Raw genomic sequence first — 12,931 nt, 5'->3', positions numbered from 1 at the left:
GAGGACGGAGGGGGATAATCATGACCTCAACCAGCTACACAGTATTGCTCTGACAGTAGTTTTGGAGATCTTTAAGGACCATGTTGACTTGAAAAGAGCATCTGAGCTTGTCAGGGCTGACGTCCCGATGCAGCGGGATGGGGTGGTGGGTTTGTGCAGGAGCTGCTTACACCACTCAGCCCTTACACTTGGGTGGGAGGCTCATCGCAAGGAATTGCCACTTCAAGATGTGTTTAGGTCGGCTGGATTTGCTCATGTGTGGTGCATGTGGGATGTTTGAATGGCAGACCAGTGTCAGCACTGTGTTTTGCTTATTTTGTGATTCAGCGCAGAATTTTGGAGTTCTTTGATCTATGGTAATAGCAGGAAGGAATTGGTCTTTCTGTTATGACAATTTAAGTTTTTTTTCATAGTTCTCTGTAGCCTGATGTAGTATTATGGAGCAAACTCTTCCCCCAGCCTCCTTCCCTCCACTACCCTGCCACCCAAACTTTATTAGTAAAATTTTAAAAGAATACAGGGGCTTTAGAGTTTGTCTGAATGTCTGTGATAATCATCATTTCATATGACCAGAGGGGAAAAGATGTGAATCTGCCAGTTTTCCAAACACTCTGAATAAGTTCCTTTGTCAGGCTGAGAAAATGTTGAGTACCCTTATAGCTGCATGAAAAGTCAACAAGTTAATTCCATAAGTAAGACAGGTTTGGATATTTTTTTTTTCTTTATTAAAGAACTATGCTGCCTACATTTATCCTCCAGCCATGGGCTGAATTCCTTTGTAATGAAATGAAACTGCGCAGATCCAGTTTTACTTGTTCTTCAACTTCCTATTTGTCTCTTCTTTTGCTTGTAATCTTCTTTTCATGCATGTTTGTGGTAGGTTGACCCTGGCTGGATACCAGGTGCCCACCAGAGCTGCTCTATCACTCCTCTCCTCCGCTCAACAGGGGAGAGAAAACGCAACAAAAGGCTGGTGGGTTGAGAGAAAGACAGGGGGAGATCACTCAGCAACTGCAATCATGGGCAAAACAGACTCGACTTGGGGAAAATAAATTTAATTTATTACTGATGAAATCAGGGTAGGATAACGAGAAATAAAAACTAAATCTTAAAACACCTTCCCCCCATGCCTCCCTTCTTCTCAGACTTAACTTCCAGATTCTTTACCTCCTCTCCCTGAGCCGTGCAGGGGGATGGGGAACGGGGGTTGTGGTTAGTTCATAACACATGGTGATGCTGCTCCTTCCTCCTCAGGGGAAGTATTCCTCACACTCTTCTCCTGCTCCAGTGTGGGGTCCCTCCCATGCCAGACAGTACTCTATGAACTTCTCCAATGCGAGTCCTTCCCACAGGCTGCAGTTCTTCATGAACTGCTCCAGTGTGGGTCCCTTCCATGGAATGCAGTCCTTCAGGAACAGACTGTTCCAGCATGGGTCCCCCATGGGGTCACAACTCCTGCGAGCAAACCTGCTCCAGCCTGGGCTCCTCTCTCCACAGGGCCACGGGTCTTGCCAGGAGCCTGCTCCAGTGTGGGCTCTCCTTGGGGTCACAGTCATCTTCAGGACCCCACCTGCTCTGGCGTGGGGTCCTCCACGGGCAGCAGGTGGAAATCTGCTCCACCATGGACCTCCATGGGCTGCAGGAGGACAGCTGGTCTCACCACAGGCTGCAGGGGAATCTCTATTCTAGCACCTGTAGCACCTCCTGCCCCTTCTTCTTCACTAGCCTGGGTGTCTGCAGAGTTGTTTCTCTTGCATAATTCTCAGCCTTCTCTTCCAGCTACAGCTGCAGTTGTGTGGCACTTTTTTCCCCTTCCTAACTGTTATCCCAGAGGTGCTACCACAGTCACTGATGGGCTTGACCTTGGGCAGCAATGGGTCGTTCTTGGAGCCAGCACTGACTCTATCAGACATGAAGGAAGCTTCTAGAAGTTTTTTCTAGTGTCTTCTCACAGAAGCCACCTCTGTAGCCCCCCACTATCAAAACCTGTCCGTGCAACCCCAATACAATGTTTTACTCTTGTTCAGAACGTGATAGACACATAAGAAAATAAATCCCCTTAGCCAAAAAGCTAGTGCACACGGTTTGTAGTTGTTGCTTTTAGCACAAATATACTGTCCTGAACTTTTACTGGTGGTTACTTCAACTTTAGTAGTCCACCCAGTTCAAGCTGTGTTAAAACTTAAAGCTACAAACAAAGAGTTGCCATCAAACACTGTGTTACCAAACTCTCCAGGACATTTCAGATCAACATTCTTGACATCTGTGTTACTTATTATGTTTCTTTTTGTTGGTCTTTCAGACTCCCCGGCTAGTGGGGTTCAGGTCACAAAGATGCATGTCTTATCATGGGCTTTTTGGAGAGTGTGTCCCTGTGTGTGCCCATCCATGTGTGCGTGTGTTTCAGGTTTCCAGCACCAATATGTTTTAATTACTACAGTATTAATTCCTATATAATTGCTAGTATTTCTTTAGGCTTGCTGCAGTATTTCTTTAATGTAGTCTGTTGGCACTCATCTTTCCAAACTCTGTAAAATGGTCCCATCTCCTCCCCCGCACAGCAGCACAATCTTTCAGGACAGGTTTCTACTTGGGCATAGCAAAACCATGTAACCTGTGCTGGGATACAGAGCAGAAGAAAGAGAAACGCAGTATTAGGAAGAACGGGAGTTTCAGTCAAAGCCCTGGGCCCTGCTGAGTGTAGGAGTACAAGTAATTTTCATTTGTTATTCATTATTCATGTTGTTTGAGCTTTAGTTTTACTTCAAGCCTTGTTCATAAGAAATCTTGAAGATGTGTGCTTGTAAGTTAGTTAGGAAGTTTGTCATCCTCCCAGATAGCCAGCAGCTAAGTGTCTCTTGCCTTGCTGAAGTGATCCTTTGGGAATACATTTCCCAGAGCTGACCTCAGAAAGGGTCTTCTGAATGATGTCATTGTCATCTGCCTGTGGACAGGAATAACAGCAGGCAGCCTTCCTGGGCTGCCTACAGGGCACCTACGATGCATCTGTCTGAACAGCCAAGTCATCCATAAATTACTCCTGAGCTGCTCAAAACATGTGTAATATGTGGGGGAGCATGGGCAGAGGTGACTTGCCTGGTGCTTTCACACACCCTTGCTCTCTGTCGTTTGGGTTGTGTTGGTGACCTGAAAAGGGCTTCTCGCCCCACAATTCTTGGGAGCACCAAGGACCCTCACCCTGCTCCCTTTGCCATTGTGCCCCGAGCATGGGGAGGGAGTGTGGATGTCCCAGCCACAGTGCCTGACCTGCTTGGAGGTGACTTTTTACAGCTCCTAACACCGCAAGCTCTCCAAAAGCGCTCGGCGTGCTCCTCCTGCTTGCCCAGCTCACGTGCTCCGACAGTGTTTTTGTTCACTCATCCTTCAGTGTGCATCAGGATCAGCTTTTTTCAAGGAAATTGAAGCCATAAGGACTAAAAATCAGGCTTTGTGTGAGTGTTGTGGGCTGTCCAGTGTGTGTGCCAGGGAGCACACCCTTTAAGAAATGTATGAAATATCCCCACGTGCCTGACAGTGCCAAACACTTCAGTGTCTGTCTCTGTTTTCCGTCCAGATCACCCTTCCAAATAAATAGCTTGCGTGACACAAAAAAAGGTGAAGTTAGCTGGAAGCCTGACTTGGAGTTACAGAATGCCTACCCTTCCATGTCTGGCACAGATGGGGCATGTCTGTTGCTTCTCGACTGACTCCCAAAACCTACAGCCTGGGGAGCAGCGGCACCACCATCAGTGCCCTGACCCAGGCTCCTGGCTGCTGTTCCCAGACCTGCAATTTCTCCTCCATCCGCCATATCCACGTAGCTGCTCACCTGGCCCCATTCCAGCCCGGATCATACTGGGCTGGTCTTGGCTACTTGGTGAAGTAACAGCTAAGGAATGTTGCATGCACTGGAGTTTCTCCTCCTGGCAGGCTCTCCTCGCCGTTTGCCGCTTGCCTGCCAATTGCCCAGCACAGCTATACCTGCCTTTTTTTAAGCTCTGACTGTCACCACGTGGACTCTCCCATGTTTTACGACCTGCTGCAGACTGAGTCAGCCAAGGGATCCCGGCCAGCAGCAGAGCATTGCTTAAGCTTATGCTGCAGCTGCTGTTACCACAGCACATAGGAGCCTCAGGACCTCGTGGGAAACCACAGGTCTCTCCTAGAAACGTCAGACATCCTCTAGCATTTTTACAAGCTTCCCTCTTATGCAAAAAGAAAAAAAAGTAGGATGATGTGGTAATGCTGAGCCGATAGACGCATCTGAGAGAAGAAAGTCAAGTTCAGCCTGCAGCTCAGCAGAGCAGTGGTTTTCATTTAGCATCATGAGTGGCATTACTGTAGCTTGTATTTACATCATATGACAGAGGGGTTTTTAATATGCTAGCCTTCAGATGGAGGTCTTCATTTGCTGATTGACTGTTCTCCGTGGTTTGGGCCTGAAATGTGTGCAAAGAGTTTTTGGAAGGAGAGGCTGTCTGCTACAGGGGGGTCCACGTACTTATTACGCTGTCTGGAAGGCAGCTCATTTGAATATTATTTTGAAATTCAAAACTGGTGGTTGGGACAAGAAAAAATTGTTTCTTTCTCCCTGCTCCCATACTCCCTCTTTCCTAACATCTATCTATACCCTGGATTTCCAGCTTTTTTGGTTTCGAGTGTTTCTGCTCTTCTACTTTTCTGTAGCTTGCTTCTGTTTCATTTTAGAAATAGTTTTTTCCCAAACATTTTGTTCCTTCTACATCACCTAACAAAACTAATTATTGTGGGATGATCTATGCAGGGACTTCCAAATTTCTACTACTGTACAGCATCATCCCTATGCTCTTTCACCACAAAAGGCAGAAAAAAAAAATAGTGAACTAAACCAAAGGCAGTTTGAATTTGCAAACTAATGACTAATTTCCCTAAGTACTTGCCAACTCCTAATTATGTCTAGATGAGATTCTTGGATCGCTTGGGGCAGGCATATACTCTTTAAGTGCCTTGCATGTCTATGTAATAAGAGAATAATTCTGAATTACATGTAGTGAGTGAGATGTATCTACCCAGCATTAAATTCGGCTTCTGTGTTCTGGTTTTGGGGAGGACGCAACAGCTTGAAGATCATAGTCAATCTGAAGATACTCCACATTTTCCTGGCAAAATCATCTCATACTTTATCCTGCTTGCCCTTCTGGAAAAGCTTCAAGGTCTCTGGGGCTCTTGGCTTTGCACTGTTCTGAAAGAATATGTATTTAACACAAGCTAAATGCTGTGCATATCTCTTTGGGGCCCTGTTAAGATATTGAAGAATAAATGATGGTGGTGCTTTAAAGAAAGGCTGCATGAGTCCTTCTGTTGACAAGTTTTTTCTGAGCCTACTCCTGCCTTTCTTAATTGTTGCTCTGTCTGTATTGTAAGAGTCAAGTCCCTTCTCAGCACCCTCATACCCTGAGCGAACACATTCTCCACCCAAAACTTGTTGTGACACATCTGGTTTATATTGAGACTGCTGAGTTTCTGCTAAGCCCTCCAGCACAGAGGAGTCTTTGAGACATTTATTCTGCATTCCAGCTTAGAGCTATTTGCTAGGGGAAAAGAAAGCAATGCTGTGTCTGTCATTAAAAAAAAAAAAAAAAGGAAAAAAAAGGCTACCTTTCAGAATGCAACTTGCCTTTTGTAGTAACCCACGTGGAGGTGAAGACGACAGAGCCAGGGCAGAGCCTCCAGGATGGAATAACTGTGTTGCTGTGGTCAGCGCTGAGTCTTAGTATTTCTCCTACATCTTCCAAGGTAGTTTGTTTGCTAGTTAACATTTGCTACTCTATTTTCTAGTTTTGGTTTGTTTTGCTGCAAACTGTGCCTTTGGCAGACCGTCTCTTACTGTATAGATTTCCTATAGTATCACTGGAGTGTACAGTCCCTATGTGACTCCTGAGGAGAGACCTAATGCATCTTTGTCACTTGCAAGGACATCGTTACTTTGCAAAATAATTTTCTGGAGTTCATGAGAGGCAATGCGGCTGCTGGCACCGCTCTTGGCTCTCCTAATGTAAAACCGGTGTTTTAAGTGGCGAGACAAATTCTAGCTAGGCATTTCCTTTCCTTTCATTTACGTTGGTGGGTGGGTTGTGGGGTTGTTTGTTTGTTTGTTTGTTTTGGGGTTTTTTTGTTGTTGTTTTTTTGAGAGTCTTATAAATCGCTCAAGTGCTATCAAAGTTTAAAGGTATTTATCCTTCTGTTAGAGAAACAAACAAAAAGTACCCATTAAAGCAATTCCAGTAAGAACTGATATTATTATAGCATGTTTTATTCTTAATTATTTTGTTGCAGGCTGCAAACACTAAAATACTTCCTGATGAAATTTGTTACTAAGTTAATGTTCTCTTTAATATTTAGGAGTGCAATTCTTGGTAGTTTCTGACTTAACAAGGGCTAATTATGCTTATTGCCAAACACTTTTTTCAGTCCTTTCTGTCCCGCCTTTAGATGATATGTCAGCAAAAACCTAGTAATAGCATCTGAATTAAGCTTGCTGGAGGGTAATAGAATGAGAAAACAAAATTTTCATTAATTTCATAGGGTTTTCTTCAAGATTCATATTATGTGCAAAGTAATAAAATGACTAGCTTTTAATTAAATTAAAACAATAGTTTGCCTAAATTATGAGTACATAATTTTAAAGTAGCTATGTGCACTTAGCTTCCCTTTTAATCACAGTTTAATCCAGAATCCTTTCTGCAGCATGACAAACGCGGATGTCTTTCTCTTCCATAAACACCTATAACTGATGCACATGGACTGTATCTGGATTTCTATTTTGTGCAGTTATGTTTAATTCATTGTATTCTGTCTCTCAGCCGCTTCTGACTTATTTGCATAATATTTCAAAATGTGTTGAATAGTCTCTCAGACACAAGCAGCAGCTTCTGCAAGGCATGGTGATGTTTCAGCTGGGAGAACCTTGCATGGGTAGGGAGGGGCCTAAGCACCAAAATAAAGTGGTCACATTAGGTCGTCTTAATTGTAGCCTTCTTCCAATTTCTCAGTGTCTTTTCTTAATTTATATTAAATAGATACATATTCTCCTCGGTTGTCCTGTGAGCTCTTCTTCACACTTTGCCAGAATTGGTTCCACAATAAGGTCCAGATGAAACACCTCATGCCGCATTTGCCTTGCGTGCATTTACACTGCAATCACTTTTTTTCACACGGATATACATAAAAGCGAGCTTGTGAATGCAGAAAAAGGTAATGCTGCAAATGGTTTTTGTCAGATGTTCTGTTCCCTCTGCCTTGTAGTGCATAATTGTCCTTGGGTGCAGTCTGGCGGGTGCACCCAGCTCGCTGGCTGGCCGGGCACGCAAGGCCAAGGCGCCAGACACGGTGTAACGCGGGGAGAAAAGCTGTGGCAGGAACACCTGCTCCTTGAAGGCCCACCAAAGGAGCACCCCAAAGACACCGGTCACTAATGAATGAGCTTGTTAAACCTCTTGCACCACTAAAGCTACCCTTCATGAAAGGTTTATAGCTCCTTTTTGAGAACATTGTTAAACTAATCTAAGTAAACTCTGCGGAGTTGCATCTGAATGTCCGTGCTGAAAGTGGTGTGTATCAGCAGTGCTCTTTCTTTCAGAGAGAACGCTTTGTTGTTCTTTGTCAAAGAAATTTCCATTTAAAAAAAAAAAGAGAGAGGAAGGAAAAGGGGGAAGATCTTTAATCCACTGGTGGTTGTTTATCGATATGAAAATAGTATAGGTAACTTGAATCCTGGATCCAGAAGGAAGGGCAACAAACAGGAGGATAAGTTATCTCTTCTGCTTGAGGGTGAGAACCTATATCACTCTGTGCTCTTTTGGAAGTCTGGAGATATCTTTTATTTTAATGAGAACCATATAGGCTTTTGTGTGTGCTCAAATGTGCAGAATAAATTGAAACTAGCTTTCTCTGTGCTGTCACACATCACGCCTGGAATGTGGTTGTGCTTCTGGCCTGGTGAGATCAGGTTGGGGTGGTTTTTTTTTTTTGTTCAAACATAAGGGTAATTCATTCTTCATCGTCAATTGAACTCGAGCATTTCCAAGCCAGCTGCCAGTTGTGATACATGCGCTACTGGCTTTGTGGTGTATTCTTTTGTCCCCGTGGTAAGAAATTGTGAGTACTACTCTGGTGACCTTAACCTTTTCGGAGGTAAAAATGAGTCACTTGTTTGTTCAGACTGAAGTTTTCACTGAAGTCTTAAGTTTTTGTTCTTGCTTTCCTTCTTTTTTCTGTTATCTGAAAGTAATGTCCTTCCTATATGTGTGTGAACTTTGTATGGCCTACCAAAAGCAAGGAAATGCATTTCTAGGTCTTGTTACCAGAGACCAAAATTTTCTTGTTTCCTTTCACCAAGGAAAGGTCACCTTGTCATCCAGCACGGTGGTGTGTTCATAGCAGCTTTCAGAAAGGAATATGAAAGGGAATGCATATGTACCCAAGCAAAAAGAAAAATTCCTGTTAAAAAAAACATACTTGTGGGTTTCAGTTTTGCTTAATGCTGCCTTCCTTTGGGATTTTTCTCCTCCCTTAAAAATTATGACAGTGAGGAGGAGACTGTACAGTAACATCATTATCCTAAGTGGGTATGTGTGGGGTCTTCTCTTTTTGAGAGCTTTAAAATGTCAAAAAATAGTATTTTGATATGACTTAAATTTGTTGAGCACTGGCACTTCAAATGATCACTAAGAGTGAATCACCTTTACAACCAGTGTTGCATATTTCGAGAATAACAAAATGATTCATAGTATTGTGAAATGTTTTAGGAATCTTGTAGTCCTATGTCTTACTACTTTTCTGCATGTTTGTGTGTGTTCCTCCTGTTCAAAAACACTCCTTTTTCAGCTTCAGGCAGTATTAGGGAAAATGGCATGTGTCTGTTGTACTGAACTGGAATGAAATATTTGTAAATGACGTGGTTTCTTTCATTGACAAAACACTTTAAGAGGGAACTGTGGAGAAAGTGCTGGTGTACCCACTGTTACTTGGTTAGCTTTTCTTACGAAGTGGGCCAAAGCGGTTATTTTCAATTTGTATGAATTTTCAGTCCTTTGATACAAAGCATGTTTCTGAAATCTTGAAGAGAAAGGGGGTGGCAGAATGGAGGTTTTTGGCTGCTTCCCTCCATCCCTCTGTGGAACACTGAAGTGACCCACTTCTGCATGATACGGTTAGTTGCAAAGTCCAGTAATTAGCATTAATGCTTCAGCAATGAGGAACAAATGAGTATTGGCCTGCAGCTGGGACTCACAGGAGGGGCCTGCAATACCAGCCAGGATTGTGGATATTTATGGAGTTGGAGGTGTTGGTGAAGGCTTCATTTGTGATCGTTTTCTCTCACTGCCTTATATATTTAAAAAATGGGAGAGTTAGTCAGAGTTGTGTTTTTTTTTTTCTTGCAGTTAAAGAGAGGGCATAGTGTAATATTCCAGCATTGCCACTCAGCTGTTCCACCATGGGGCATACCCAAAGCAAGAGTGCGAAACATAGGAAAGGTATTTATAGAGCAGATTGTCAACCTGCCTACCAAAACATTTTGAAATATACATCTGAAGTCTAGAATCTATTTTATTATGCTCTATCTGTAGCTACCAAGTCTATAAAGTTACACATCTTTCAAATGCTGAGAGAATAAAATTGGTGTGTCCCAAGAATCTGAAGTTAGTGTTGCAGCAGTAGCTGTCTAGACAAAATATTGAGCTTTTTACATGACTATCGAAGATGTTTGTTGGATTGGGATTTTATAACTATTATGTCTTCCATGGTGCTCCCTTATAGACTTTAGGGTTTGTTTTTGTTTTTTCTGGAATTGGACCCACTTCTTGTACTTTTCAAGTATATTTCTCTCTCTCTTTTTTTTTTTCTTTTTTGTCCTCTGAGATATTGCCTTGGTCACCATACAAGAAGTGAATAGATGCTTTTGTTAGTCTAATGTGAAAAGCTGACATCTGTTTTGCTTTAAACCAGATTTCCAAGTAAACTGTAGAAAATCTGTAATCTTTGTAAGAGGATGAACTTGACATAATCGCTGCTTTTAAGAAAATAATTTTTCTATTTTATTGGATAATAGTTCAGTGAAACATGCAAAAAAAAAAAAAGAGGGCCTAAGAAAAAGGTGATGGCAACATTTACAAAATAGGTGAGCATAAGCAGCTTTGTTATTCTGATATGAACACGTCTTGTGAATCAATAGTGTAAAATCCTCATCTGTGAGTGATACCAAAGACTGGAGTCAAATATGGAGAGCGTTTTCTTTCTTCCACATCTCCAGCGTTTAGAAGGAATATTAACCTAAATACCTCTCGGAATCTAGATGAAGAGCTGGATGAGAAAACCACTGAGAGTGCAGAGAATATGGAGAAGTGTAGAGAATATGGAAAACAGGTGATCACCCTGAGAGGAAGAACACTCTTGGCTGGTCTGTAGGTAGTATAATGCATTTGGTGTATGGGCTTCCTTCTGCAACTGATAGAGAGGTGAGCATATGAGCTTCTTGGGGATCTATTATAGTAACAAAGAGGGGGGACTGGAAACTTTTGTTCCTCCCTATGCTCCTAAACTTGAGGGCTCTTTACTCGATTTGGGATATAGTAGAAGGATATGATGTTCCAGTGGAGTGGCAATAATTGGGTAAGAAGGGAAGGAAGTTATTCCTGAGGGTTTTCATGCAAGGATGCTGCTAGCTTTTGATGTTTGTCCAAGTCACTTCTGTATATTTATATGTACCGGAAAACCTGCTTTAAAGGGAGAGGTTGGGATTTCCAAATCCTATGTGTACTTTGAGATCTGCCACAGCAAAGTACTGAAAACTAACTAGTATTAAAGATAGGCCTGCAAATCTTGTTTTAAATCTTCTTTCACCTCACCTGGAAGTGAGGAGCAGCTCCTTCTGACTACTCAACACCCTTTGAACAAGACTGATTTCACTCTAGTGTTTACGAGCACGTCCCATACACAAATGTGGACCATTCCCTGTGAAATGACCCAGAGCCACCAGATGCTCAGATGAAGACTGTCAGTGGGATTGTAAACATCCCACCTCTGATTTATCTTTTCTTCGTAGTTACTTTTTAAAATGTTTCCTTCTTGGGAACTTTATGGTAAGTGTCTGAATGCATCAGCAGCGACTTTTATTTCACCTCCTCTAGTCTCTTCGTATAGCAACATCTGGGAAATCCATTTAATTTACTTCAATGTGAAATTACTTTCAGTTTGTCAGACATCAGCTTTTTACTGTAAGTGTTTAACTCCCAAGTGAAGCACATCATTAACCGCTATTATTTCAAGAGTTAAAGTTTGTGTAACTAATATTCTAAAACTCAGACAAATCCAAATATTTTGGTGACCATGCTTTAATAGCTCCTCTGATTGCTTCATGATAAATAGAGATAATTAGATAGTATATAACAGTGCTGATTTTCACAGCAACATTTCTTTCTCAGTCAAAAAGCCCTTGCAATAAAACTCAAGAAAAAGAAATTAGGCAGATCTGTTTGCTCGCTTTGCATTTTCTACTGACAGGTTCTTTGCTGTGCTTTGGAATGCATTACAGGAGAGGTAGCAGCAGGATGTGACCTGTAATTCCTGAGCGCTTTGGGTGTAGGCAATGCAAACACCCATATAAAGTGCTCCCAGGAAGCAATCTGTCTTAATGTTATAGTACACAATTTAGTTTTCTGCTTCCTTTATTATTTGGCCATTTTTTCCCCTATTATGCACATCAGCATGGTACATTAGTATCTACTGCATAATCTTTTCTCTACCTGTTCTGGAAGTATGCATGCATAGGGTGGAAATGAATTGGGTGTGAAATGCAAACAGTAAATAAGAAGTAATGTTTGAGCTTACGTAAGCAGAGAAAAATATACACAATATGAAGTAGTATTGTGTGTGCAGGAATGAGTAGTACCCTAACAGCCAAATGACCAGAGTTACGCAGCACTCTTCACCAGCTGTAGTCTCTGCTTACACCCTGCAATACTGTGATTCTTTCCATGGAGCTTGGATATTGCCCATTAGCAGCTGGGAGAGGGAGGGACTGGAAGAGGATGAGACATTTCCCGGTTTTTCCTGCCATGCCCATCTCCCATCCATGAGAGGCAAGCAGAGCAAGGTTCTGCAGTGAAGCAGCCACATCTAGAAGGATCTGAGACTCCCGGGAAGGCAGGAAGCATATGGGATTGTACCCAGTTAAGTGGTCACACATCCAAGGATATCAGTAAAAAAACAGAGGCAATTCTCTCCCTCCACTCCACTGTTGTGAGACCCCACCTGCAGTACTCTGTCCAACTCTGGGGCACCAGCATAAGAAGGAGATGGACCTGATGGAGTGAGTCCAAGGAAGACAAGCAGAGGACTGGAGAAGCATCTTTCCTGTGAGGGACAGGCTGAGAGAGCTGGGGTTGTTCAGCCTGGAGAAGAGAAGGCTCTGGGGACACCTTATAGCAGCATTTCAGTACTTCAGAGAGGGAATTTTTATGAAGGCTATTACCTTAAAACCATTTCTAAAAGAGTAGATTTAGATTGGATAAAAGGAAGAAATTCTTCACCATGAGGGTGGTGAGGCACATCAACAGGCTGCCCAGGGAAGCTGTGGATGCCCCATCCCTGGAAATGTTCAAGGCCAGGTCGGATGGTGCTTTAAACAACGTGGTCTAGTGAAAGGTGTCCCTGCCCATGGCAGGGGAGTGGAACTAGATGGTCTTTCAGTTCCCTTCCAACTCAAACCGTGCTATGACATTTACTTTCCTGATAATGATACTGACAACAGTATCAGTATCAGTAGTCTTCACCCTTCCAAGGGGTGCTGTTTCCAGGTTTTTGACCTTCTCTAACAGCTCAGTCAGTATATTGGGTTTTCCCTCTGAGGAATCTCTCCTCTTGTCAAGATCAGAGCAGTAATAAACCTCTT

At 42.7% G+C, this 12,931-nt stretch overlaps 1 protein-coding gene across 4 annotated transcripts in view; it reads left to right on the top strand.

Annotated features, from left to right (window-relative positions):
* The window catches only part of PLXNB2 (plexin B2), a 255,250-nt gene that overhangs the window by 105,701 nt on the left and 136,618 nt on the right, over positions 1–12,931 (top strand). Inside the window, exon 1 of one of the 4 annotated variants that reach the window (XM_082062719.1) lies at positions 5,172–5,775. The exons of the other annotated variants lie outside the window; for them this stretch is intronic. The gene's annotated coding sequence lies outside the window, so the exon portion shown is untranslated. Of the gene's footprint in view, positions 1–5,171; positions 5,776–12,931 lie in introns of those variants that run through there. 4 annotated transcript variants of the gene reach the window in all.

Source organism: Streptopelia decaocto, assembly GCF_964273445.1.
Source record: "Streptopelia decaocto genome assembly, chromosome: 1".
Classification (NCBI taxonomy): Eukaryota; Metazoa; Chordata; class Aves; order Columbiformes; family Columbidae; genus Streptopelia; species Streptopelia decaocto.
Note: the sequence above shows the minus strand (reverse complement) of the source record. Positions and strands in the feature narration are given on the sequence as shown.